Below are 27,897 nucleotides of genomic sequence, written 5' to 3' on the forward strand. Positions count from 1 at the left end.
TACCAGTTGCGGTGTCTGGCTAAAGAGTATCTCCTACACTACAATGAAGGATGTCATATAAAACGTTTTTAGCACTAAAGTGCTTCCTTATAGATACAAACTTCAAGCATTGGTGGTGTAGAGCTTGCTCCAGCTGCACAGAAGATATGCTTCAGATAGGTTCCCAGATGACAAGGTTTGCACCTTGAAGATAATAGTGAACAGTAAGCAACAATCCTTTTCCACGTAGGTGTATTTTCTAGCAAATTGTCCTCAGCACATTACAAAGCTGGGCCTCTCATTGCTTTTCAAGAGCATCAGCTGAGACAAAAGAGCTAGGCTCTAGCATATTAGATGGAGCAGCTGGGCCATTACATCACTGTCTTTAACTTCATATTGAATGGAATGAGGGGAATTGAACCTGCACTGTCTGCTCAGAAGGCAGACACAGTGTCTGTAGAATTAAGAGTTCTAAGACTCACTTGTTCTAAGAGCCAAGTGACAGACATGTCAATACAGTAGACACAAGTCAATACAAGTGAGTTCATTACAACTTACTACCTTCCAATGAAGAATAACTGTCCTAAATACCTGGTGGCGAGTTTTTTATGCAACTCTTACATCTTTTCAAGTACTCCATGGCTTCATTCAACAAAATCCTTCCAATATTTATAAAAAAAACTACAATGAAATGCAGAATGAAAGTGAAAGAAGCGTATAATCCAAGGTTTTCATTACTGGGTGTGACAGTGCTTAATCAATTAATGGCACCTACTGTATAAGGCACTATGTGCACCAACATCTGCAAACTAATCTTATTTCAGGTGACTTTATTTTGGTTTAAAATTGAAAAAACAGTACTTATAACACAGGTTTTCTGCATACTAATCTTTTCCATTTTTGTTAAGCAGGACTGCTCAAGGTTACTGTCAGGTGAGCTATATTTGGCATCTCTCAGCTCATTATTCAGTAGTATTGCATTAAGCAGTTACATAAAACTAAGTAAACTGTTTAAGTGGTTGCTCAATGACTGACATTTAAGTTTATTCTTTAAGTAAAGAGCTCTGTAACTGAACATCATGTCTTTGGACAGTAAATCAGATACATTTCTGTACAGGCCTAATGAGTAGTTTCGAAGAGTTTTGGATTGTGCATGTCTACCATCTTTGTAATGGAAACATTGTGGAACTGGTCTGATGTTCTGTTTGATTAATGAATTCCTTAGATATGATTCTAGCTCCGGAGAGCCAAAATGTAGCCTAGTTCTAATTTTATTTAGGTGCTATTTCAATGGCTTTAGAACATGGGCAAACAAATGCTCCCGAAAAGTACTCTTACAGCACTGAGAAAAAATAAGTGTGTAAACCCCCTTGTTTGGTCCAGATTCTTGAATATTTTAGACAGAGAACAGTATTAGATCTTCACGAAAATAAATGATTAATATGGTCTGATTACATATAAAACACAAAAATTAAATGTATTGAATTTGGATTATTTAATTTAGAGAATATCTTTGTGTTAACAGATTCAGTAACTTGCGGCCGCTAAAGGTCTCCTGTGTTCATCAGTCTCATGCATCAGTTTTTGGGAATTTTGGCCTATTCTTCCTTACTGAACTGTTTCATGTCAATATAATTTAAGGATTTTCGTGCAAGCACAGCTCCTTTCAGGTTCTCCTACAACAATTCAATCGGGTTTAGATCTGGACTTTGACTTAGCCAATCTACAACGTGAAATTTCACACAATTTTACCAGATGATATTACACCCTTAATTGTGCTAAAAGAACAAAGGGTTCAATTATTATTTCACTTGCTCAGATTCTTAATAATTTTTTTTGGATCATACAGCTTTGAAATGTATGTTTTAAAAGCATTGGATTTATGCCGTTTTGGTGTCACGAATCGCACTCGTGCATGCAAGCGCTCCCGCATTCCCAGGAGCTCTTCTTTCCCCAAATGTTCACACACCAATCTTCTCAGCACTATTTAAACCCTCACCAGTCTTCCTTTCCTTGCTCACGATTGAGATCTCCTCCCTGAGCTCCATACTTTTATGTTCCCAATCCACATTTACAAGTGTTTGATTCCCGGCAATTCGACTCTACGCTTCTCTCCGACAATGCCTTCGCCTCTCGATTTGGTACCGACGCACCCTAGATGCCTTCCCGGATTTTGGACCCTGCTTTTCTACTCGACCACGTCTTAGCATCCCATCTCTACCCCAAACCTTCCTTTCTGTAGAGCCTCGCATAGGATCCCAATCCTCCGAAGTCCGGACCTCCGTGACAGAATCGTGAGCCAAAAGATGGATCCCGCGGGCTCAGTTAATCCCTTGGCTCTGCTCTGGTTCCCGTACCAGGCGAGTCCGGGACCTGGAAGCGCCTGGCCCTGTCAAGGGGTTAGTTTCATTTTCTGTTCCTGTTCCCGTTCCCGTGCCGGTCCCGACCCGGCTCTTGTTTTTATCTAGTCTGTCTTGGGTGGATCGCCTGGCTTTGGACTTTTGTCCGTCTTGGATTCCTCTTTTGGACTCACCTCTGGATTGTTTGCCTCGGCCACACCTCCCCCAAACAGCAGCGCACCATGGACATGCCCCCTGTTTTCCTTCCAGGCCCTTGCCATGCTTTTCCCCCCGTGTTTTCCTCACTTTACCCGGGATTGTGTCGTCTGCATAGGGTCCGGAAAAAATGCTTTAGTTACATTTGGATATTTAAGAAAATATTGGTTTTGATTTAACAACAGTATCATGGTAAAAAAAATTGTAATTCCTATAATTATATTCAGGGTTTATAAAAATTATTTTCTTGGCACTGAACAGTATAAGTAACCTAAAAATAGCAGTATACTGTACTTAAAAGACAGATGTTATTAATGATTTTCAGCTTTTTGTAAGTTTGGGTGCCATGAGCAAATCAAAACAACTATCTCTGGCTAGCAAGAATAACTCTGAATGCATCCTTTCATTAAATCAGTATTAATTGCTTGTAGTGCCACTATAAAGTGCTTCCATTTGGGATTTTAAAATAGCTCATATACTCCCCAAGATAATAGATAGTAGATAAAATTGATTTTAGTTTGGGTGACATAACATATTCATCAATAATTTATGGTAAGGCAACAGTTTTAACAGATAAGGGCCTGTGAGAGATCAGACAGTAACAGTACACAACAGTAACAACACAATCTCTTTTAGATAAGTGCAATGTTTTATCTTACCTCCACATTTTAAACTATTCATTAAACATGTTCATACTTTTATGCACTCTGAACATTTCCTACTTGTCTGCTTAGGGTCTGCAAACTGCTCGCATCCTTTGAGAACAGAGGAAGGCCATCTAAAGTGAATTGCACAGTCTGAGAGTTCTTTAAGGAAAATCTAAAGGATGGGTGTCAAACAATTCTTATAACCCTGGCATATGCTTATTTTTTTAGTTTTTCTCTAAGCATTAAAATATGACCTTTTTAATGGATTCCAATTGTCATATCTTTTTAATACTAAATGTCTGACTGTAGTAAGGAATTTGGGGTTAGACCAAACAGCACGACAGGGATACATGCACAGGAGATACCTTCAACAACCTTCCCTGATGTATAGAGACAGGTGTGATTCTGAACATTCACAGTTATCATTCCTACACACCAAAAATCACTTTTGGATGTTTGTCTTTCTTTTATACATGGATAGGACTTTAATCATGCATATGATTTAAATTCACTGTTTTCCCATAAAACAAGATTTATTTGTTATAAAAATGATAGATTTCCCATTATGTTTTTTTTTCATCTCACCAGTGCTTACAGCTCATTTCTGTTCCTTGAATTCAGAAAAACTCTTGTAGTGCTACTGAGCAGCAAAAATTACAGAATGTCCTCATACTGACCTAGACCATTTTTTATTTGTCTAATGTTCATGTCTGTGAAATTCTGTGTTTTACCCAATATTCCCACTATAGTATTCTTACTATTATTATTCTGTTTTTTAATTAATTATTTCCCATCACTTTGCGGTTCAGATTATCCCTTACGGAAAATTTGAGACACCTACTGTAGAAATATTGTAAACTGAGTATCAGATCAGCCAGTCAAAGGTCTTTATAACTACGTAATGTACGTATGTAATAAAAAAACATGTTTTCTCCTGATCTGTCAGATTTCATTACATATCAGTGCTACAGGATCTTGGAGGAACAGAGCTTTTTTTGTCACCATACACTTTGTGGCACATTGGCTGTAAGCAAGACAGTCACTCTTTCATATACCATTTACAACAGCATTTTATCGCTTATGAGGCAAAGTAAATACCAGCCTCAGGATAAGAGATCAATTTGTCCAAAAGAAATTGCATATCGTAAATCGCTTGCCTATTGAATATTAACCTGATTTGTTTCTTGCACAAGTTGACACAAGCTAGCATATGTTCCTATCTCAAATTTAGGACAGACATACTTGAATTAGACCTATTGAAATAAGTATTGCCCCATTCTTATGCAATGTTAGTCATATAAAACTGTGTAAAGAACTCTATCACTGGAACATGAAAAGATGATTAGATTACTGGAATGGTTGTTTAATTTCCCATTTACTTCAAAATGAAACTAAAAAGATAGCATGCCTGTGAATGTCAATGGTTGTCATTTTGGGATAAAACTGCAGATTCTTGAAGTATAATTTTGCATTACTTGCCTTTAAAGTCTTTTAATTCGCACGTCATGGTTCAAAGAGCAGGGCATTTTCGGGAAGCAGTTTTAGAGCAAAGGTCAGTTACCGTAGCAACTGCAATGTGCTAAGCAGCACCTGGGACAGTTCTCACTCTGGTCACTTCCTGTTTGACCAGAGACCTGAGCACTTTCTTCCATGAAGAAACCCCCATAACCTCTTGCCTCCATAGTGTCCAGTAATTCCAGGGTCTGGGAGCCCACAGTAGTCCACAGTAGTGAACTACTTGTCTGGCACTTACAGTGCAGGATACTGAACACAGAGAATGCAGAAAATCCAACTCTTTCTGCAAAGTCCCACCCAAAGAATCATTGTTAAAGCCATAGATGTTACAATATCTTCACTTTAGTGTGTTCCATTTTACTAAATCATAGATTTCTTCTTTACCTTTGGCAATCCAGGATAAGACAGACAAGATACTTAAATTGGACTATTTAGAATTAAAGCCCTCTAAACTTTCTTCTGTCACATTGCAGCTAGTGGTTACTGACTAGATGGAATTCAATTACAGGGACTCAGTGATCTTTGGTGGTTGGCAACGAAAGCCGATGTTGAAGGCGCTTGGGACTCATCAAAGACAGCTGAGGATGAACGGGGATGGAGTTGAATTATGGCAGACAAAGTGAAAGAACTGTGGAACATGCAGACTGATGGGCGGTTCTGGGAAGACACCACTGGATCAATGCTAGGTGTCAGGGTTGCAGGCAGGTTTTGGGTTTCAGGTTCCAAAGGCTTTTGGGCTGACGCATCTCTCAGAACAGAGAGGAATGCAGCATTTCCTGAGAAAACTCAATGTAAGAGAACCGTTCCTGTGGAGTAACACGTTTTTAAATATGGAGAATTAAATTGCATGATTACTTGGCTGATTGATAGGGTGAGGGGCCTACTGACAAAAGGCCTGAGGGTGTAGTGATGGCCCTGGGCCGAACACGATCACACCTGGGAATGTTACGGGTTCCCAGGGCAACAGAAGACTGTGAGTTGCTGGCAGCCTGGGCATGACATGTTCTTGATGAGACAATGTGAGGTTAACCAGAGCTGTTGAGAATATGACTGAAATGAAATATACAGAAATAAAAGGTCATTAAGATACAGCAATTAGACATTTCCATGAAGAAGTCCGTAGGTGTGAGATAACCACTTGTATATACTACTTATAGAAAGTCTCCACAGCCTTTCCAAAGCAGCACATTTTGTGATCTAACAGCCTGAAATCAAAGCACAATAAATCAGAATTTCTTTTATTTTTCCACACGTTGTAATACATAAACTCCAAGTGAAAAACACATACTCAAGCATTCTGAAAAGTCATTAAAAATTAAAACCTAGGAAAATGGGTGGGATTCATTACTCACCCCTTGCAAATAAATTGAAAGATCCTACAATCCTATTGGTTCTAGTGTAACAAATACATTCTGATTTCATGTGTCTTGATTTCAGGCTCTTAGGCCACAAAATGTGCTACTTTGGGAAGGGTGTGTAGGCTTTGTAAAGGCACTGCATGTACTTGTATGTACTAATAAAAACAAAACTACTGTACTGTACAGTGTAATACTGTTTAATACACTGTTTGCACTTGACACACACACCTATTCACATAAAATAGCCCCATTAACCATAACTTATAACATTGTATATGACTAAAGTCAACACACTAAGGCAGCGGCTGTTGGAGGTGTCTATAAAGATTACTAGTGCGTCAGTTTTTAAGAATAATTAATTGGCCTCCGTTCTCGTCCCTTATCATCTCAATAATGGTTTCAGACACTCTGAGAAGCTGCTGACTGGTTGTTATCCTCCGGTGACGTAATGTGATCTTTCATCTCTAGCAAGGAGTTTCGAAAGCCAGCTCATTTCATCGACAGCTCTGAGAACAACACAAAAAGCTCATTTTTGACCACTGCCCGTGCTATTTCAAACAAACGGAACCCTTTGAAGCTTTACTTACAGAAAGGTTTTGATTTCAGTAGACGAATGAGTCGATAACATTTTGAATTGATGTGTTGGATGGGATCATCTAATTTTGATTTTCGACGTCTCCTCTCACTGTAGTACTTTGGGGGCAGCTGGGAAATAAGCTGCAGGCACTTAGCAGCTGAAGAGGAATCCATAATGACTACTGTGGCATTCTAGGACACTCACAGCTGTGGAGCGAATGATTTTCACTTGTTTTCTAACATTACTGTACTCTTTGAGTTAATGTCAGAGCCACAGTTTATTACAGCTACATAAGCTTACCTGAAGCAAAAAGCTTTATACCGTACATGTTGAATACTTTGGCATCAGTATTTGACATAGAATTATTACTTTAAGGCAGGAATGGGAAATGGAAATAATGGACAATGCACTGCAGAATAAAGATTTTAGGCAACACTTCAATGCAGTATGGTCTATTTTAGTGGTGGAACTATCCAAAACTCTGCTAATATATTGAATGCTTTACTTTTTTCATATAAAAATATGATTGTGGTATTAGGTTAGTACATAGTTTGTTTCTGTAAAATATTATGATCTTCATCCTGTCTTTTGCAAAATGGCTGAACAGTGTGAAAAGAGCTCAAAAATACCGAATTCACAATGGTGGCATGGGCAGTTTAATTTGTCTGTGTGGATAACAGCAAGACAACAGACACTGTAAGGATCACTCTTCCCAAAAAAGAGGAACATATGAGGCTCGTCTGGCAGTTTTATAGAATGATTAAGTCATCAAAAAAAGTTTAAAAGGAATAAATATTCTTATGCCATTGAAAAAATAAACCAGTACATTCCAACATTCTGCTTTCTAATATCATTTTATTCCTCTTATGCTTACACACACAGACACACACTCTCACACCAGACCTTTTTTCCCTAAAGTTAATTAACCTACTTGCATGTTTTTGGATTGTGGGAGGAAACTGATGCACCTGGACTAAACAAATGTGAACAATGGGAGAACATACAAACTCCAAGCAGACAGCACCCGAGATCTGTAACTAATCCCCAGACCCCTGCATGAATATACAATATGACCACCAGGTATTTTGTATGCAGCCCAAAGCTGGGGTTTCCAAACAAGAATTTTGAGTGCTTCTATGACATTGTGTTAGAACTCATCAGTGCAAATCTTTTGGGTTTAAGGGAATTACTGAGAACATGAATTGTAAAATTATTGTATGTTCCATTTTAACACGACAGGTAAACAGTAAAATTTCAAAATATGACAAAACTGACAAAAACTGGATAGGTCTGTGAGTGTAGCCTACTGAAAATAGATAAATATATACCATTCAGCTTCAGGGATATTGCTTTAGTCACACTTGTTCATTACTCTCCTTTGTGATTCTTGTCAACAGTGCAGGGAGAAGTGTTATTGAGTCACTGTGACTCATTGTCTACAGACTTCTGGACAAAAGAGAAGCCCAACAGGTTTAAGACTGGTCAAGTAAGAGCATAATGCTGACAGACACTTCATCACAAGCAGTCAATGCAAACAGTGTGAGGGGAAAAAAATCCCCTGTGCACAGAGTTTCAGTGTAAATACAAACACCTGCAGGACAATTTACTGTCGCCATCCAGATCAACACCGGGACATTGAGTCTTCTAACAAATTAAATCTGAATGTTATGAAGTACAGGTATAGCAAAGTGTCAAACCCTACTCATAACTAAAATAATAGAAAATGGCAGCTCATTGAACGTAGCTTCTTTTCACTGCAAAAATCCAAAGCACACAAGTGAGCAAACCTTTTCTGCCGATGAGGAAAAGGACTGACTTGCCTGATTGGTTGTCACATTGCAGCTGCCCGCGAACTCACACATCCTGACGTCAAAGAATGAGGGCAAGTGGTAACATCTAATCCAGTTACAGCAGTGTTTGTGTACTGAATCAGAAGCCAATGTAGGATATACTAGGTAGTACCTTAGGGGAAGCAAACACTTTAATTTAATAGTGTGTGTTGTTCTGTCATTAAATTACTGCCCTTTCTATTTAGAGTGTACATATGAATGCAGTTTTCACTATTTTTAAAAGACAAAACAAACACGCTGCTGACCAAACTTAGCCCAACAAACATTTTAGATATATTGTGTGTTTTCCATATATAAATACTACAAATGTCACAAAAGACAATTAATACTACTTGATACTGATGTACAAAAATGTGGAACAGTGGAAAGAGTACAACCTTGTCTGAGTCCAAGGTTGTACTCCCTATTTACTCACGACTGCACAGCAAGACACAGCAACAACCGCATCATTAAGTTTGCCGATGACACCACTATAATAGGACTGATCAGTGATGATGACGAGTCCACTTACAGGGATGAAGTTGTACAGCTGCTTAGGTGGTGTCATAGCAATAACCTGGACTTGAACATAAAGAAAACGAAAGAGCTAATAGTGGACTTTCGGAGACACAGGCCATACACTCACAGCCCACTCAGTATTGATGGAACGGAAGTGGAAACAGTCACCAGCTTTAGGTTTTTGGGAATTCACATCTCTAAAATCTAACCTGGACTGTGAAAACTGACTCTATCATGAAGAAGGCTCAGCAGCGCCTTTATTTCTTGAGGTGCCTCAAGCGATGGGGGATGCCAATACATGCGTTGGTGAACTTCTACCGCTGCACTATCGAGAGCGTCCTCACCAACGGGATCACCGTGTGGTATAGCAACACCTCTTCGCGAGAAAGAAAGGCACTGCAGAGAATGGTCAATATGGCCCAGAAGATCATCGGCTGCGGTCTCACCGAGATTAAACAGCTCTATGAGGGCCGCTGCCGTGGTAGAATTCTGGCCATCACAGAGGACAGTCACCACCCCGGGCATGAGCTCTTCACCCCACTGCCCTCAGGCAAGAGATATAAGAGCATACGGACACTTACCACTAGATTCTTCAATAGCTTCTATCCACAAGCAGTGAGACTGGCGAACACATTTAGCCATCCCCCTCGGACCACACCTACACCATCACCATCTACCTCTTTATGATTTCTTATCTATTGCACATCTCCAGTCATTGTTTACACATCTGTTTTACATTCAAACTGTCTACATGTTGACTTGCACATTGTCTATTGTTTGTTTGTACATTGTCTTGATGCACTGTTTGCACTTTGTTTTGTTTTTTACACTTGTTTTACAATCGAGAGACTTTCTGTAAGTAAGAATTCCATTGTACCAGTACCGGTTACATATGGCAATAAAGTTCAAGTTCAAGTGCCCAAATCAGTCAACAGTTTTAAACCCAATGGAGTTGGCAAGTTACATGTTGAAGAACGATGGAGATCAGAACATTGCAAGGACTGTCAGTGGCTCCAGCAAAGCTCAGGCAGAGCAACTCCAATGGCTGCCACTCTACATGCATAATGGGTCGCAGACTTCATGCAGTTATTGCCTCAAAGGGATGTACAACCAAATACTTTTACACTCTGAAATGTACTTACAGTGAATGTGTTTAAGGATGCATTTTTTTCCAAATACAATTCACAGTATGCATGCAACTACTCAAAAATAAAACATGTATTATAGTGCACATGTAACTCATGTTAATCTCATGATCAAAAATACAAATTCACTGGGAGGCAAAAATTAATGTTTGGAGTGCACTTTATAGCACAGTAAGACTTTTTAAAAATCCATAAATAACTCAGCAAATAAGTGCAAACCCCTGTTTTGTGTTTTTACAGTAACACATACTGTATAATTACACACAAGGTATTGTGGGCTTATAAAAGCACATACTGTATATACCTATAAATTAATTTCTGTGCAAGGAATCTTGAATGTAATGAAGTCTAGTGTCCTAATTAAGCATATAAAAATGCACCATTACCTTCATTACTGAGACATATATGACAAGAAGGGGTTCTGCATTTCATGAAATGTATTGTTTATTTATGTATTATTAATCTTGCACTGCATCTCTTCAAACATGCATGTCTAAATTTAAATTTAACCATTGGGGGAAAGTTTTAATTATAAATATGATGCATTATGAAGATTCCACACATATTAAAATCTTTTTTTAATCTGCTGCTGTAGTAAACACCAGTGTATATCCAGCTGGTTCACAGAAAGAGACTTTTGGTGAGAGCCAGAGATGTGATTTATAATTTAAAGGACACAGCTGACAGAATGAGAGGTCTCGTGTTGCAGTCCTGTGGGAGTATAACTTACTGTTGCTTCTCAGCTTCTCTATGAGGACCCAGGCTTTTCTCCCTAATATTCCAGGCTAATGGCATTCCCAGCTTTGGAAATCTTGGAACTGCCTCTGAATCAAATAAAAATTATTTTCTTTTAACAGATGTGGTAACTAGCAATGATTCTGTTTGATTTTTTATGTTCTCCTCTTTATTGTGCTGGACTTGAGTAATGTCATTTTGACACCTTATTAGGGTATTAGCCAAGGAATTCCCTGTACAGCTTGGTGTGTTGAAACCATGCAGACAAAAACAATAATGTGGTCTCTTGAATGCCCTTTCCCTTAGTAAGACAAACCACACTGTTTAGAAACTGAACTTCAGAGGAGACAGTGTGAAGTGCACTCATCAGGCTCTCTGAACTCCACCCCAGGTGTGTGCTCCTGGGATACACAGCTGTGGCTCATACCTTAGAACAGAACCAGGTGACATCACAATGTGGTTATTACACACGAAGAGACTCTGCAGTTGACAGGAGTTGCTTTTCAAATCACAGACTGCCACTCGCCTTAATCTGGAATAATGGGCAGTTTGAATAACGAGGGACAAATGTATCACCTGCTGAGCGAGACCAAAACAGATATTAAATGCTTAAAACACGCAACACTAAATTCACGTTGTAAAAAGAAGATGCAATACCAGTAGTCGTTACAGGGCTACTATAACTCACAGCAACAGACTGGTTAATTGTGAAATGCAAGGCATAATTGTGTGTTTGAGGAAATGATATAAGCGGACTCTAGTAGCTGTTACGACATTCAATTTCATTCTTCTGTAATGCTATATACAGTACTAAGGTAGGATTGTCCCACTTTTAGCAATCCTCAAACTTCAGTAATTTAATTATTTATGGATGGGAAATAACAAGAGCTTCTTTCCAACAATAACATTTGGAAATATTTGATGAAACACTCCGGAGTCATGCCCACACACATTTCATAACTAATTGATTGTGGTGCCCACAGGAGTAAACCCTGCAGACACTTTAAACATGAAAAAATATCACAATGAAAATTCTGGAAGGACAAATGGCAGAGGCTGAACTTTATAGAATCATTATTTATTTAGATATGAGAAGAAAGCTCAGTAGCGGAAAAGCTGTCGGCCCCCAACTGAAGAAGGCTCAGCAGCCGAAAGGCTGTGTTTCTCCATTCTAATTTGCAGCGTAGAATTAAGCTCAACCCGTTCCTTTGCAGCCTTCTGTAACGCAAGACACTCTGCATGTGGAAACCATTCTTCACAGCCGTGGTCCCACGCACAGAGGCTGCACTGGTGAACGAGCGGCTGTATTGCAGTATCTATCTGGCTATAAGAACCAGGCGATGCTGGGTTACGGCATCAACAGAAGTGGCAGCATCCTGCTTGTGAAGAACATGACCTCCAGGGAGAGAAGGCAGCATCACCTTCCGGAAAAAAGGCCGGGACAGTTTGTCTCTTCCAGTTCTGACTTCTATCTGCTGGCACGACAAGGTTCTTGGTTGACATCATGAAGCACGCAATCAGAAGGCATGTATCAGAACTGTTAAACACACTGAGCTTCAATATCCACTGGACAAGGAAATGTCCTTAGGTTACAGGTCTGATGTGCTTTGAAACAGGAAGAGATCAAAAAGGTCGACCAAGCATCTCAAGTCGCCCTGCATAAATGAGTGTGACCAAAATGACCCATTGGAGAGGCCTTGAGTGATTCAAGGCAAAAAAACCCAGGTTTTTTTTATTTTTGGATAATATGCACAGGAAAGTACATATTCATTTTCAATAACCACCATTATGGGGTTGTGATGAACTGGAGCCTAACTTGACAGAAAACACATGCAAGCCAGGATACGCCCTGCTCGAGACACTAGTTCATCGCAGGAGACATGACAATAACTATAAGAACTAAAATGAAATTTCCTCTGGAAAAAAAAAAACAATATTACCCTTTAATCTCTTTAACTGCTACTCTGCTTTATTGGTTTCAAGGAAACAAAGAAAACCAGGAGCAAAACAGCTTGCAGGGATGGTATGTAAATGCACATTTTATTAAGGACATTAAGGACTAGGGCACAGGAGGAGAAGAAAAACTCTTTGCAAACTCTTGGATAGATTGTAAAACTAACATACTACTGTATATGGGGAATCTTACATTAGTTTATTAATTGCCATTACTGGTAAGATCTTTCCATAACTGCCCTTTTCAAACAGAAAAGTCCAGTTTGAACTGCTGGTTACTGGCTTAAATGGACCAATTTAAGAGCCTTTTCCAGGTCTTTAGGTTCTGCTGTTTTAAATCGACCTCGAAAGCCTACAGACATACAGTACCAGCTCTCCAGGAACAGGATTAGAAACCACTACCCATCACTAAACAGGCATTTTAAACACAGTTATACCTCTAAAATCTGACTTACTCTAAGCTGAAGCCATGATCTTTCACCTCATGAGTGATGCTCTTTTTCATTTTGCTTTTTAATGTATTTCTTATCACTTCTTTTGTCAGTGGTTTCTATATTGAAATGCGATGCCTTTACTTAGTAACAACACTTCTACACAGGGCAATAACTACATGTGCATTTTATGTAACTTACCAACAATCTAAGCAGGAACTTACCTGGTATTAAATGGCTGCTGCTTTATGTTGATACTTCTCCTGCGTAAAGTTTGGGGAAACAATGTCTATCCATGCAGAATCTGTGCCATCATCCAATTAAAAAACACAATAGATATCAGAGCCTGTTATCATCGGAGACTGGAGACAGTAGCCTTTAGAGTAGACCAATACAGTCTTTTCCCAACTTGCATCTCTGGGTGGGCACAGAGAGAACAGGTGAAAACCCATTGACTTCCTGGCTTTTGTCTCAGTCCTTGCATATGCTTTCCAGATAAGGTTCCTCTATTCTACTTCAACACTGCAATATTGTTATTCATCAAATTACTTGAGACAATAGCTGGCATCAGATCAATGCATCATTCACAGTTCAATGTACTGAAAGTGTGTGAGATACTGTACTGTATATCCATAACACATTACAGATTAAAGGCTAAAAGCTGGGTGTGGATCTGTTGAACAAAAAAGTAACTTGTGCTATAACAGTCTTTTACAATAATAGGCTAATGTAGTGTCTCCAAAAACCCCTGTTTCCATTTCCTCATTTTTACTTTCTTGCTGTCTTTAAGAAGCCAAATCTAAACATGACTTGAAGCAATGTCTGGTTGTTCTACAGTATACATTGTTTTATAAGGGATAAGTGGTGTTGACGGTTTGCCAGGAAGGCGATCAATATCATTCCAATGCCAATGCACTTTGCTCCCTAAAGGCCCTCCCTTCTGTTAGAGGCATGAATCCTCTCTGTAGTACTTGTGCTTTCAGTTCATTCTCAGGTTATGCCCTTTGGCTTTGGGGTCTGTGGTGAACTGTGGTGAGCTGCTGGCTCCCGCAATATTTTTCAGTATGATGGAGACCTCAATTTGTCTGCCTGAAAGTTTGGTTTACAATGTTAAATTTGAATGTAAAACTGAAAGGATTTTTCCTTTCAATTTTCCAAAGACATCGCCTTGAAGAAAATTCAACTAGGTCAGCCAGGGCTGAAAAGAACAATCTGAGTTTTAAAAAGCAAAAATATGCTGTGAACACTATTCAACTTTTCCTTGACTAATTTACTTAATGCCCTTGCACAAACCTAGCAAGTAGTCATTTTGTCTGGGCTTAGTACTTGCGGTTTCTATCAAAAATTCAAAAAATGTTATTCCAAGAACTTCAAAGTTTCAAAGAGAATGTGTTCAATTTATCCGTTTAAAGTTTTAATTAACAGAAACTTTTGACTTTCCACCTAACTCCCTTAAACAGGATACAAGATTCAAGATACAATTCTTTTTGTTTTCATGTCAACAAAGGTCATTGGAAATTGTGCAAGTGCAGCCCAAATTAAATAAAAGAAAAACAACTAAATTTTCACTTACTACACTTACACATACTTTACACATTATTCAGTCTTAGACTTAAAATTTTAAAATCAAAAAGGTCTATTCCACTTATAGTACAGTATGTGTATATTCACTCCCATATGATGCTTACATCAACAAAGATCTGCATACTGAGGCGATACAGAAACCTCTAGATAGGTGCTATTTCAGAACCGAGCAGGACTGCATTTGATACTTTGAAACCTCCTCCCCAAAGTGAGAAGTTTAAAAAGGGAGCTGGCAGGGTGAAAGGGGCCTGTAGACACCATCGTATCTCTCCACTTGATGCGACTGTAACAAACAGAGGCAACAGAGGGAAGATTGTGCTCAGTGATCTTGGATGCTGGCTGCAACACTCTTTCCAGCTGTTTCCTCCCCTGGACAGTTGTATTCCTGTACGACACTGTTGTCAAGAAGGTGGCCGCCTTCCCAATCACCGTTCTATAGACGTGTGTTATTTTTTCAATAAAGTATAAAAAAGTCAAACGGGATCTATTTAAATCCTAATGAAAACAGTTACTGATGTATATGCTGTATGACCCGTATTAAAATATCATCATTGAAAAACAAAGTATATATTGCATTTATTCAGGAAGACAATTCAATCCGTGTCCTAATCTCCTCTAAAAATGATTTATAAGCCAAAACCATGGTTTCCAGCAATTTATTAGCACTGCAGTCACTGAGACAAAGTGTTCTTTTCTCTCTGTTTAAACTGTTGTCAGCTATTTTTAAAACTTTTTCGGTCAAACGTTTTGCAATTGTTTTATTTTCAAATAGTGCTTTCTTGTTTTTGCAAAGACAGTTTGTGTCTTGCTCCTGTACAAAATTTGCCTTTCATTCTCATCACCAGAAGCAAAGTTAATGAAGTGGATATGTGATATTCTTACTGATAACAACTGATAATACTTTAGTTTAATAGCTGTAATTGACTCTTTACAAATGCACGATGAGGACTTCAAAAGAGTGAGTTCAGTGGCTGAAATGGGAGAAAATGTCCACGAGTCGACAAGATCCCGTCACTCCACGAAAGGGACTTGTATTGGACTGACAGCTAAACATCTCACATTCAGCAGGGGGCTTGCAACAATACTGCGAAAGGCAAAAGGCTTTTTGGTCAAACAAAATTGGAACTTTCAAGTCTATAGTCACACCTGATGCAAACCCAACACAATGCAACAGTCAACAGGGACTAGGAACCTTGTAAAGGTTAATGGGAACATACGGTAGATGGAGCAAAGTACTGGCAAATCTTAGAGAAAAACCTACTTTACATCGGACTTAAAACTGGGACAAAAATTCATCTTTCAGCCAGACAACAATCCAAAGCACAAAACCAGAGATATGCTGGGGTGGCCTAAAAATGTGAAAGTGAATGTTCATGAGAAGTCCTGTCAAAGTCCTGACTTCAATCATATTGAGACTCTGTGCAAAGGCCTATAAAGCGCTATCCAAAACAACCTGTGAGTGCCCGAGCGAATCTGCCACCAAGAAAGGGCAATAAGTGCACCATGTGAATGTAGAGAGGAGGCTGTCAATGCTGAAAAAGACACTTCAACCACACATTAGGTTCATGGGTCTGAATGTATTCAACATATTTCAGTTTTTCCTCTTTAGTTTTTGCTGTCATTAAGTGCAATTTATCTTTCCCTTCAAAGTCTTCAGTTGAACATTCAGGTTTTGAAGAAACTGTTATGTTTCAAAAAGGTGGATTCAACATTTTATAATTTCACAAAATGAGACACCGTGGGAAGGGTCTGAATATTTTTTAAGGCACTGTATATAAATACACGGACACGTCCTTAGATAAACATCAACGCTGCTTGTGAGCTATGTAAGACACTTGACCTTTCAACAGTAGTTGGCATTTATATTCCAGACCTGTGGCACATGCCAAGCACCAATGGCAGAGTCACGTACAGTGAGACAGACCTCAGCTTGCTGTTCCAAGAAGGAGGTGTCGCTGCCACCAAAAGCTCAAATACTGAAAAAATAATGACAAAATAGGTGGCTTTGATGCATTAAATATTGAAAAATTGAACTTTACTGTGCTTTGCCCTTGATTACTTTATTTTACCTTTCAGACAATTCAACCTACCTTTTTGGGTCGTGTACAGTGGTTCATGCTCTTTGGAATACAGTCATCGCACTTGAACTATAGAAAGGGAGATTTTGATGTTTTTTCTAGTGACAAGTTTCTCCTGTCAGAAATGCCACTCTTTCATTCTGGTACTTGCAATGAACTATCGAAACTCAAAGATAATCAAATTTGATTTTCTTATTTTTAATTAAAACAATCTTGACAAAAAACTGCCAATCTTGACAAAAGCACTGATAGTTTTTCTGCTTAACTGCAAAACTCCGGATGTATTAATTCTGCTTTAAGTAGTAATTATTTCTGGTAATACTTAATACTTGGATAAAGCAGTTGGAAAATGGGTGGATGTTTAATACTTGATAATTCTTGATAATTCTGAGGCCACAATTAAATTCTTTGCAATTTCTTGCATTGCCTTAATATGTACACATGATATACTGTACAGTAATTGTTCCACAGGTGATGCTATCAAATGTCCTTCTTCATTGACAGTACAGAAGCCCCTGTTCCAGACACTAATATACACTGTATACAGAAATATCATAGCAATATATTTATGACCAAATGTACCACTCATTTTAGCAAGTTAAATAATAATAATTGAACATTGTGAAATACTACTGCATTTTACACGTGAAATCTAATGTTAAGTCAACAGAATAATAAATCTTGCCAGTTAAGTACAGATTTTGAAATTTACAAAATTCAAATAAAGATACACAAATGCAATTGTCTCAAAAACTGACTTATATAGCATATAACCGAAAACAGTAACCAGAAAAATTAAAACTAGAAAACCTAAAAAGGTTTAAAAAAGTGTGTAATCCCAGGAGAAAATTTATTAAACTCGCTTATTTTCCTTCATTGTATCATATTATTATAATCTTGTTGTATTATCTACTGTAAATGAAACAAAAAATAATTTTCCATTTGTCTCCATTTCAGACAATTACACCTGCTTTGTCAATGGAGATATAAAGACTTATTCACAGGTACAGGTACAGAGAAACCTTTTTTAGAAAAAACAAAAGCATTTTAACACCGGAAATATACTGTATTAAGAGCAGTTGCATACTGTGTTTTGTTCTGCTTACAAGAGCAATTTGCTCTATTAAACATTTTGCTGATCACACAAAAAAACCTGAAGAGGGAAAGAAAATTTCCTTCCCATGCAAGTGCTGGCTCGACCCAGCAAGGGAGTTATTCCCCCACACAACTTATTTCTTTATAAACTGTTAACTGAATAAGTAACAGAATTTCATTATGCAGACCTCTTTATTTTGCCTGCATGTGTTCAGTTCTGACACTGAAGATTACTCTGTGGACAAGAAAATGCAGCTTTGGTGGGGATTGCTTATTGATACATTGAGCAATTTTCCCATTCAAGGATTTTGAAATGACTGGAAAATAAAACAAAAAAGTGGAAACCAATCTCATTGAAGGAAGGACACTTCTTCATATGAATGCAATAGAATTGAAACTTCTAAATCATTCAGAGTCAATGTTCAAGTGCATTGTTGTTAATTACATGAAGATGCTGGTGAGAAAACACAAAGATAACACTTCCAGTGAGAAACTGTAGAGCTTCACCGAGCTTTATTTACATGCTCACCATTTCTTGTACAAACTAGATTACAATTCAAAATGGAATACACAGGGAAATATCCACTAACATCAAGTAGAAGCGCTTTACTACTGGAGATCAAAGGGAGAAAGGTTAAGTTCGATGGGTTATCCACTATTAAGGTAGTATGTTCTCATTTTCTTGTGATTACAAAATCTCTCACATTAAAAAAAAAAAACTACAGCTCAGGACTTCCCCACCCCCAAATAAAAAGAAAGATACTTAGCCACTCGTTGAAAGTGTGAGGGTTATCTAAAATAGCCTGTTCAAACACATATTGCATTAGTTTACATTTTCTTTTTGGCAAAGGAGAAACACAGAGACAAAAGAGAGGGGGGAAAAAGAGAGGTGGTGAAGGTGGAGGAAGGAATTTAACCCTTCTTGAACTTTGTAAACAGAAATGTTATGAGGAAAATGCGAAGCTGCTGTGGAATCTTTACTGGCGAGCCAATGAAACCCATCTTGGACTCCATTATCTTCCGTCACATGCACATGGAAATTCTGCTTCCTCCAAACCAGCTCCTTTGCATTTTTATAAGCACCCAGAGGTTTAGACCAGACCAGAGCCAGATGTTTCAGTGCATCACTTTGTCCAATCTGTACCCTACTTCTGTCAGAATTCATGATTAACACAGGCGAAGAATTTCTGATTACACAGACTGATAAATTAGTGGACGTGTTTCAGACAGGACCAAACAGTGCTTATTCCAAACCCAACTTTCCCTTTTTTTCCCTCTTGGCTTCCTGATTGTCCCACAGCCTTCCCTGTCATACTACCTTAATAAGTGCCGCGGATGAAAATGTCTCAAAAGAAAGGAATGAGAAAAATCACTAATTTGCAAGAACTGCCGATATGCTATTATCCTACTCACGTCATCACAGAAAGTACACGTTCAGTGAACGGCAATGCGAGAACACTGAGGAGCAGTACAGGAGGGGGTGGGGACTGGCAGGGCTGCTATATAAAATGGGACAGGTGTTCAAAGTTACGATATTGTCTAAGGAAGATCCATCATACTGATCGGTGTCACTGTAAAGCTACTTTTCTTGGGGTGTGGAGAAGGTGGAGGTGGAGGTCAGGTTTTCATGTGCTGGGGGGTCACGCAGGACTGGGGGTGTCAGTGACACATGGGTAATCTGTGTGAAGGATGGTCATGCACTAAACTTCGGGCTGCACTGCTAATGCAATAACCTACCAGCCATGCATAATGATCTGCCCCGGCTTCATATTAAAATATATTAGGCATTACAATATCCTATAAAACAAGAAACCTCCACAGTCTACTCCAAAGAAATAGGCTTGAAACTACTCAAATAGTGAGCTGCACCAGAAATCAAGTTCACTTTTTTTTAGCTTCCCTGGCAGCCTGTGTTCACGTAGTTTTCTCTTATTCTTACCCTACCTTCAGAGCTCTCTCTTTATATTTGTACTTCTACTATTCACTTTTCCTGGTTTTAGTAGAAAATTAACGGTAGCTATGCACATATATTAACACATATATATATGTATCACACACAGTGTGTAGTGTGTATGCATAAATAGATATATATATGTACTGTATAACAAGTAGGATAAGTAGAATGTTTTTAAAAATGCATTAAGAGGAAATGAAAGTTTAACTGTGGCATTTCTATGAATGCTTCAGTTTTGCGTATGAAGTAAAGAAAGGCAGTTATTTTGTGTAAAAAAGAATGCAAAAGCTGATTATGTTTTTTGACTCCTCTTTTTCTAGAAGAAAAAGATTACACATCATTATTATTTTAAGAATCTGTTTCTTACAAAGAAAAATAAAAAGCTGAGAACCATTTAACTAGACCCATGTCTGATGTTGTCTATACCCTAAACGTCATAAGCACTGGGGCTGTTGCATATATGAAAGTCCCTAATTCACACAGAGAAACATTCTGAATTAAAACTTTTGTATCGTTTTTTTTGCTTTTTTGGCTGCCAGCATCTTCTACATGTTCAAGTAATTTTGGCAATATACAAGATAGCTTATCACTTCCTCAATAAAATGGCTTCCAAATGGATATTTAACTCTAACACTGCCATGTGATGCCAAACAGGCTTTCTTCTTAGTTATCACTACCTCTTCCTTTGTCAGCTGGAAATTAAAAAGCCCATTTAGACAGGCTGAACACTGTTTAGCACCCAATAGGGCATAGCAACGTACACAATGCTAGAACAGGTTTTGGCTTCATACTGTATTATATCGGACTGAGTCACCACAGCCCTGTTAAAGGCTATCCCATTTCCTAAGTACTGCAGTATACCAGACAGAATCCTGACAGATTCTATAGTTACAGACACATAAACATTTATTATCCGTCTTAAATCACTGCTTCCGAATCATGTATAATTAGGGGTTAAGGTATTACAGAAAATAATGGAAACCCCCCCAAAAAACAACCAAAAAAAAAACCCAAAACAAATGACGTGCACCAGTTTATAAAAGTAAAGCCTTCCTGTGTCTTGCCTTTTTCCTTTATAATAATGATCAACAAGGCAGATATCTGAGTGTGATGGAAACAATGTTGCCAAAATGATTATTTCCCTGATTTTTTGTTACTTTCTCTTTAATTATTTCAACTGGATACATACTTCTAAAATGGACACCATGGAAAGGTAATTATTAGAAAAATGAACATAAACTTTAAACATTAAAAACTATTAAAAAAAACAAGAAGAAATTAAAACTAAAACATCCCCATAAACCACTTTATAGGATAATAATACCACATAACATTTTTACAGAAACTACTGTAAAAGGCTACATTATACTTGCAAGTTCACTTTTAAAACAATATATCTCTCTGGAGTCGGTGCATGTTTTTGTTACAGGTTTTTCAGAAAAGATTGCATAATTTTTTTAATTAGTTTTTCTTTTTTTGCCGGGAACTTCATTAAAGCTGAAGCAAGTATCTTCTGTTGACTGAATGTCTTCATTTTGTGGGAACAATGGTAAAATTCTCAAGTGGCTGTGTTCTGAAAACAGACTACTATCCGCATCGTGCTGACGGCTGGTTTGGCAAAGGATATTGTGTTGGGTCTTGCATCACATTAAGGATCTGAAAGCAAAACAAAACAAAACAGATGAATTTGCAATTCCTTCACTCCAGCAGCCTTTGCATTATGACATCTCAATTTTCTAACAAGATTATGTCACATCACAACTCTGCATACTACTGTTCACCTGGACGAATTGTACAGTATACTTTTCTTAATGGCTTTAATATACATTTGTATTGACCTTTACAGAACAAACACATTTGTTCACTACTTTATGTTGCTATCACAGCATGATGAATGTGTTCTCATCCTGGGTACCGAGCTTCCAGTTAATACATTGTACTGTCACTCTCACACTGGTTTGGATTTTTGTTTTAATTGCTAAATGTGAAATGTCATTTTTCAACTCAACGTGAAATATCATGGGAGTGATGGAGTCTGAAGGCTGATTGTTCTTTGACCTTTTCTCACTGTTAATTTAGTCAGCTGCTGAGGTACTGATTCCTGAACCTACAAATTCAACCCAAGCAATTGCTGTCATCAGCTGCCGGTTCTGTGCTGGAGTAACTTTACAGCTCTCCAGTTCCTGGAACCTACAGTATATTAAGAACAATTATAGCCAGGTCGCCGCTCTGAAGGCTTCTGAAAATCACCATATTAAAACTAATGTTGCACATGTGTTTCAGGAGACAGAAAACAAAAATAAACCACTAAATTCAGGCACGACATGCTGTGGGTTCCTCTTCACACTTGCCTCCTGTTTTACCAAGCGATAAAGGTTGCTGCAGTCATGTTTTTTTCCAATTCGTAAAAAGGGTTTACTTGCATTGTGGTTGTATTAGAACAAAAAGCAAATTACACAGTTTTTCTCTCATTTGTATACACTGAGTGTGATCAATGAGAAATCTGATGACAGAAAATGGCTTTTACGGAGTTTGAAAACAACAGGTACAGTAGTTACGCCCTAGTAACTACTAGAGAGAATAGTATAGGATTATGAAAAGTTATTAAACTGAAAAGTTTAATGTTGTTTTACTCCATTTTTGTGTGACTGATATCGTTATCTGATGCTGACGTTGATTATCAATGTTAATTTATACAGTACAATTTACAGCACAGCATGTGTTGCTGTGTCCATGAAGCACTGTAGCTCACCATGGTCATATTGCAAAGTAGAAGTCTGACATACTGCCTTCTATTTAACAAACTTGTACACCCATTTGCAAACTGTTCTTCTGCGTGCCTTATTTTAAGTCTTGCCCCTTCCAGACTCCACTTCTCCGGAGAGTGGAGTGTTGGGGACAAGAAAGCAAACCTTGATGCCTTATACTGCAGTCAGCTCCTACACTTCTTGAACATGATTTCTCTTCCCTCCGGTTGTACACTACTTCCAAAGAATCCTACACATTATTAAATCAGCACTCCTGCTCTCTCTCACCCTAGCGTTGATCCTGCATCAGCAGGATCCACCTCTCGGCACGCCCGTCTCCAATTGGTGGTTCGATTTAGTGGTCGCTCCGCCTGCCGTTGTGGGGGGGGGTTGGGGAGAAGAACAAAGTAATGCAGCCAATTCATAGAGGGGGATTATTAGGCGGCATGGGAAATTTGGCCAGGACGCCAGGGTTACACCCCTGCTGTTTTCGAGAAACACAGACCGCAGAGAGTCATTTTACGTCTCATCCGAAAGACATCGCTCGTTTTACAGTATAGTGTCCCCGTCACTATACTGGGGCATTAGGACCCACATGGACCACAGGGTGATCGCCCCCTGCTGGCCCCCTAACACCTCTTCCAGCAGCAACCTTAGTTTTTCCCAGGAGGTCTCCCATCCAGGTACTGACCAGGCTCACACCTGCTGAGCTCCAGTGGGCTGCCAGTTGTGAGTTGCAGGGTGACATGGCTGCTGGCTAAACCAGCACTCCTGCTAATGCCTGTTTACTAAAGAATTACTGCTTACACTGACTTAATATAGTGTATTAAACCACTTATTTTAAGTGTTTATCACAAACACACATGGATTTTATATGGATGCATATTTTAGGTATATTTTAATTGAATTGAATGAAACCCTTCTAAACAAACTTCCTGTAAGTTTATTTCACCATGGCGTCTTCACAATGTTAAATATAAAATTCTGCTTGTTGCCTATGGCAACACTGTTTTTTCAGTATAGAACAGAACCCCAATATTTATCTCCAGCATCCTTAACCCTTGCCTTGAAAGGGTCAAGGTTATGGTCTAAATGTACACATAAGTCCCATTTATCACATAAATCTTTTCAATGCTTCTTAACGTGGGTGGAGGTTTAGAACATTAATAAAACACCCTTTTTTTTCTAAATCCCCCACCGTAGCAACTGTATCAGCTAAACAAAGTTTAATTGCATCAAAACCAGCAATACAGCAAGAAACAAAAAACACAAGCTGCTCACCCCCTATGGCAATAGAGCCTTTCCGTGACATTTTCAGGTTTAGGGTTTGTACAAGGATGGTTCAAATGACTCTGTGCCTAATGTATGCAAAGCAAGCACACAAAATAAGAACACACATCTTTGAAAGTGATTTGTTAACCGATCATTCCTGCAGTTCTCAATTTCCCTCCTGAATGAGCATTTCTTCCACCTCATTTGGGGGCCTCAGCCTGTTTCAGCTCATTGTTTACAATCCACTTTGAACACAGATCACTTTAGAAAACAGGTGAGTGTTGTTTGCTCTTCCATCTGTACATTTCTGCTCCACCCAGTACACCCTCTTAATGTCACACTCTTGAATTTGAGACACAGGACAAGTAATACATATACTCTCATAACTGCTGCTGCTCTCCCCCTTGAATGTACCAGAGTTACTGTGCGATGATTCCCCTCTCAGGTTTCTTCAAACCCTACAGGATCACATGGATCACACAGTGGCAAGACCTTCCTTCTCATCCCATATGATTCCTAAAAGTATCATGTACATTAATACACTAATGTTCCAAAACCAAGCTGCTTTCCTCATTAACCTCAGTGGCACCCTGACCTAGTGCCATCCAAAAGACTCTTGTCACAATTAAACTTGGCACAGTTTGGACATACACTGAGAATATGCATGTGTATGTAATATAAGACAATAGTAAACATACAGTATGAAACAAAGCCATTTAGGTTTTAGTGAGGTGTCCGCATATAAAGGAGAACTGTTTTAATTACTTTCATGTAAAAGCACATGTCCTGTGGTGACTTCTAGCTTCTAAACATCGCAAAAATGAACAGATCAATGGAATTAGCTGTAAATATAACTGTTCAATGATCGTTTAAGCTTTCCCGGTCTGGAATCCTCCAAGCAGGCATACGGCCAATCACAAACGCACAAATATGCTGTATGTAACTAGAATCATCATTGTGTTGCTACTTGAGTATTTCAGTGAAGCAGCACTTACACCTCGCTTTTTATTGGCCAAATGAATAAACTGTGTGTAAAATCAGGTGTGATGCATTTATTCACTTCAATACTGAAGTACTATCCGGAGGTATCAGCTTTCAACTTAACAGCTCACCTCCTCGGAGGTGCAAACACAGCAAATATAGAAATAATGTCAGGGCTCAAGGAAACGGTTTTGGGTTTTAAATTCTCAGAATAATGAGGATTTCTTAAGGAAATCAAAAATTTAATTAAATTTAATTAAGCAAAAATGTGTATTGCTTAATAAACAAACAAATAAGAATCACTTTAGTGCATAAAACCACTTCAGGAATGATACATTATGAGTTCAACTAACTTAAAATATCTGTACATAAACTGAACCACATTCAGTTTTAGTACAGATATCAAAGTTTTAAACAACATTTGTGCAGAGAGCAGTGCAAGCCATTTTGTTTAACCACTAAAGTATGTATTGTTTAGTAAAATGCATTCAGGTTCAAGAGATGAAAAGGGAAGCTTTAGTAATGTAACAGAAGTCAAGGGCTCCACTTCATAATTAAGACACAATTCTTTCTACATGCATTAGAAATTAGAACAGTTACAAACCAGAGGACGGTCTATCTAGCCCATTTGGCAGTAGCTAATTGATTTAAAGATATCATCCAGACGTTTCTTAAAAGAAGCCCAGGTGTCAGATTAACTACAGTAGATAGCTTTTCCCATATTCCCACAACTATTTGGGTAAAGAAGTGTCTCCTGTTCTCAGTTTTAAATACACTTCCATTACCTCCCTGTAGTTTTCCCTGTAAGCACTGCTTGTTTGACATTGCCAGTGCCTTTCAGGATTGTAGTCTTTTCAGCTCAAGACTAAAAAGGTTTAGTTCCTTTAGTCTGTCAACGTAGGACATCCCTTGAGCCCAGTAAATGTATCTGGTTGCTCATCTCTGGACCAATTCCAGAGCACCAACATCTTTTCTATCACATGGTGACCAACATTGTACACAGAATGTTAATGAGGCCTTTCTAGTGCAATGAACAATCTTACTATATCAACCCTATTTTAGCAAACTGTAACATGCCTTTAACCTCTATTACAAAAACAATCCTCTTAAAGTAACTTTCATTTCATCCCACTTCCTCTTCAAAGAGTTGCAGGAGCTTTCACAGGTCTTAAAACAGCATTTTTGTCATCCACAGGTCTGTCTCATCTTAGTGTAAACTAAATAAACCCAGTTTGAGTTTAATTATCTTTGCTTATCCTCACAGTATGGCATATGAAAGGCACATAGGTGTACAATACACATCTGTTACTGTATAAATTAAGGATTCAATTTAATATGTGAAAGTACAGTTGCTTGGTTGTTAGATTGCTTGGTTCAGGAGGTGTTGTTTACATGCAGCTGGAGGAAAGAGCTTATTATCTTTTCAAAGAACTATTATTTTGGCATGCCTGTCAGATTTGGTGTATTTTTAAGGAAATTAACAGATGCTCACTGCATGAACATATATACATAACAAATAAGAAGCTTCTGTGGAATATGTTTCTTTTCTCAAGACATAACTGTCATTTGAAAAGAACAAGAGAAACCATCAATAATCAGTCATTATTTTATCATTTGTATTATTACACTGCTTCATGTTCCAAAATGTATGTTTGACCAAGTGTTTACTATATCACACTAGCAATAGACCAATAGGATCCAAGGGATCCCAGGGCTGCTTAGTAGTAGATATCAGTCCAACAGCTGCTCAGTTTTCAGTCAGTATTGCTAGATAGCTGGCTATGTATTTTTCCAGCAAGTGTAAGAATGCTACCAAGAAATCAAAATCACAGTGATGTTATTATGAACCTATTTATTTCTTACTGTGCCCCATTATATTCCCTTAATCAATACAATGCAATAATTAACACTGTTCTTCAACACTGATTAACCAATGCACACTCTGCCTTTCTGTCTTTAGGATATGTTATAATTTGATGAATGTAGAACCAGCATGTGTAGATTTTACATGTGAGTGTGACAAGGATAGTAATAATAATAATAATAATAATAATAATAATAATAATAATAATAATAATAATAATAATAAACAACTTTATTTTATATAGCGCCTTTAAAGGTGACTTCTCAAAGCGCTTTACAGGATGACAACAACAATAAATAAGAAGAATACACAAGATCAAACACAATTACAATATATAGAGGAGACCGTGGATGGTGGTACTAAGAAGAACAGAGGGGTGAAGAGTGGAACCAGTTAAGTAAAGGCTTTTCTAAAGAAGTGGGTTTTGAGTCTGGATTTGAAGGAGTTTAGAGAAGGTGACTCTCTGATATCCTTGGGCAAAGAGTTCCAGAGCTTGGGGACATAACAGGAAAAGGCCCCGTCACCCATACAATGTAGACAGACTTGGGGGACAGTAAGGAGAGCAGAATTAGAAGAGCGAAGGTTGCGAGGTGGGGAGTAGGGCGTTAATAGTTCAGACAGGTACTGAGGTGCCAAGCCATGCAGAGCCTTATAGGTGAGCATGAGGATTTTAAAGTCTACACGGAATTTGACCGGAAGCCAGTGCAAGGACTCCAGGATAGGAGTAATGTGAACACCTGCACTATACCTGGTCAGGATTCTGGCTGCTGAATTTTGGACATACTGCAGTTTGTTCAGAGTAGATTTAGATACCCCAGCGAGTAGAGTCTCTCTATAGTCTCTACCCAGCCCTGCCGGGACAGAATGTTGGCTGCTTGTGTGCTCCGATCACACAGAGTGCCACTGCCTAGAAAGCGTAACTCCACCACGGCCAAAGATCAGGTCTTCTTCCACATCAGTATCCTACACCATTTCACAGGGAGTCATGTCACTTCTGTAACTCACTCAGTGCACTCAGCAGTCACCCGGTACAGGGGTCACTAGTATGCAGCACTCTTACAGGCTACATGTTCACCCTG

General features: G+C 38.5%; 1 protein-coding gene across 1 annotated transcript in view; it reads right to left on the minus strand.

The window, feature by feature from the left end:
- Nucleotides 1-18,486: 18,486 nt before the first annotated feature.
- foxo3b (forkhead box O3b) overlaps nucleotides 18,487-27,897 on the minus strand; it is an 80,543-nt gene continuing 71,132 nt past the window's right edge. Inside the window, exon 3 of the mRNA XM_006625966.3 lies at nucleotides 18,487-21,610. The gene's annotated coding sequence lies outside the window, so the exon portion shown is untranslated. The remainder of the gene's footprint in view (nucleotides 21,611-27,897) is intronic.

Source organism: Lepisosteus oculatus, chromosome 2, assembly GCF_040954835.1.
Source record: "Lepisosteus oculatus isolate fLepOcu1 chromosome 2, fLepOcu1.hap2, whole genome shotgun sequence".
NCBI lineage: Eukaryota > Metazoa > Chordata > Actinopteri > Semionotiformes > Lepisosteidae > Lepisosteus > Lepisosteus oculatus.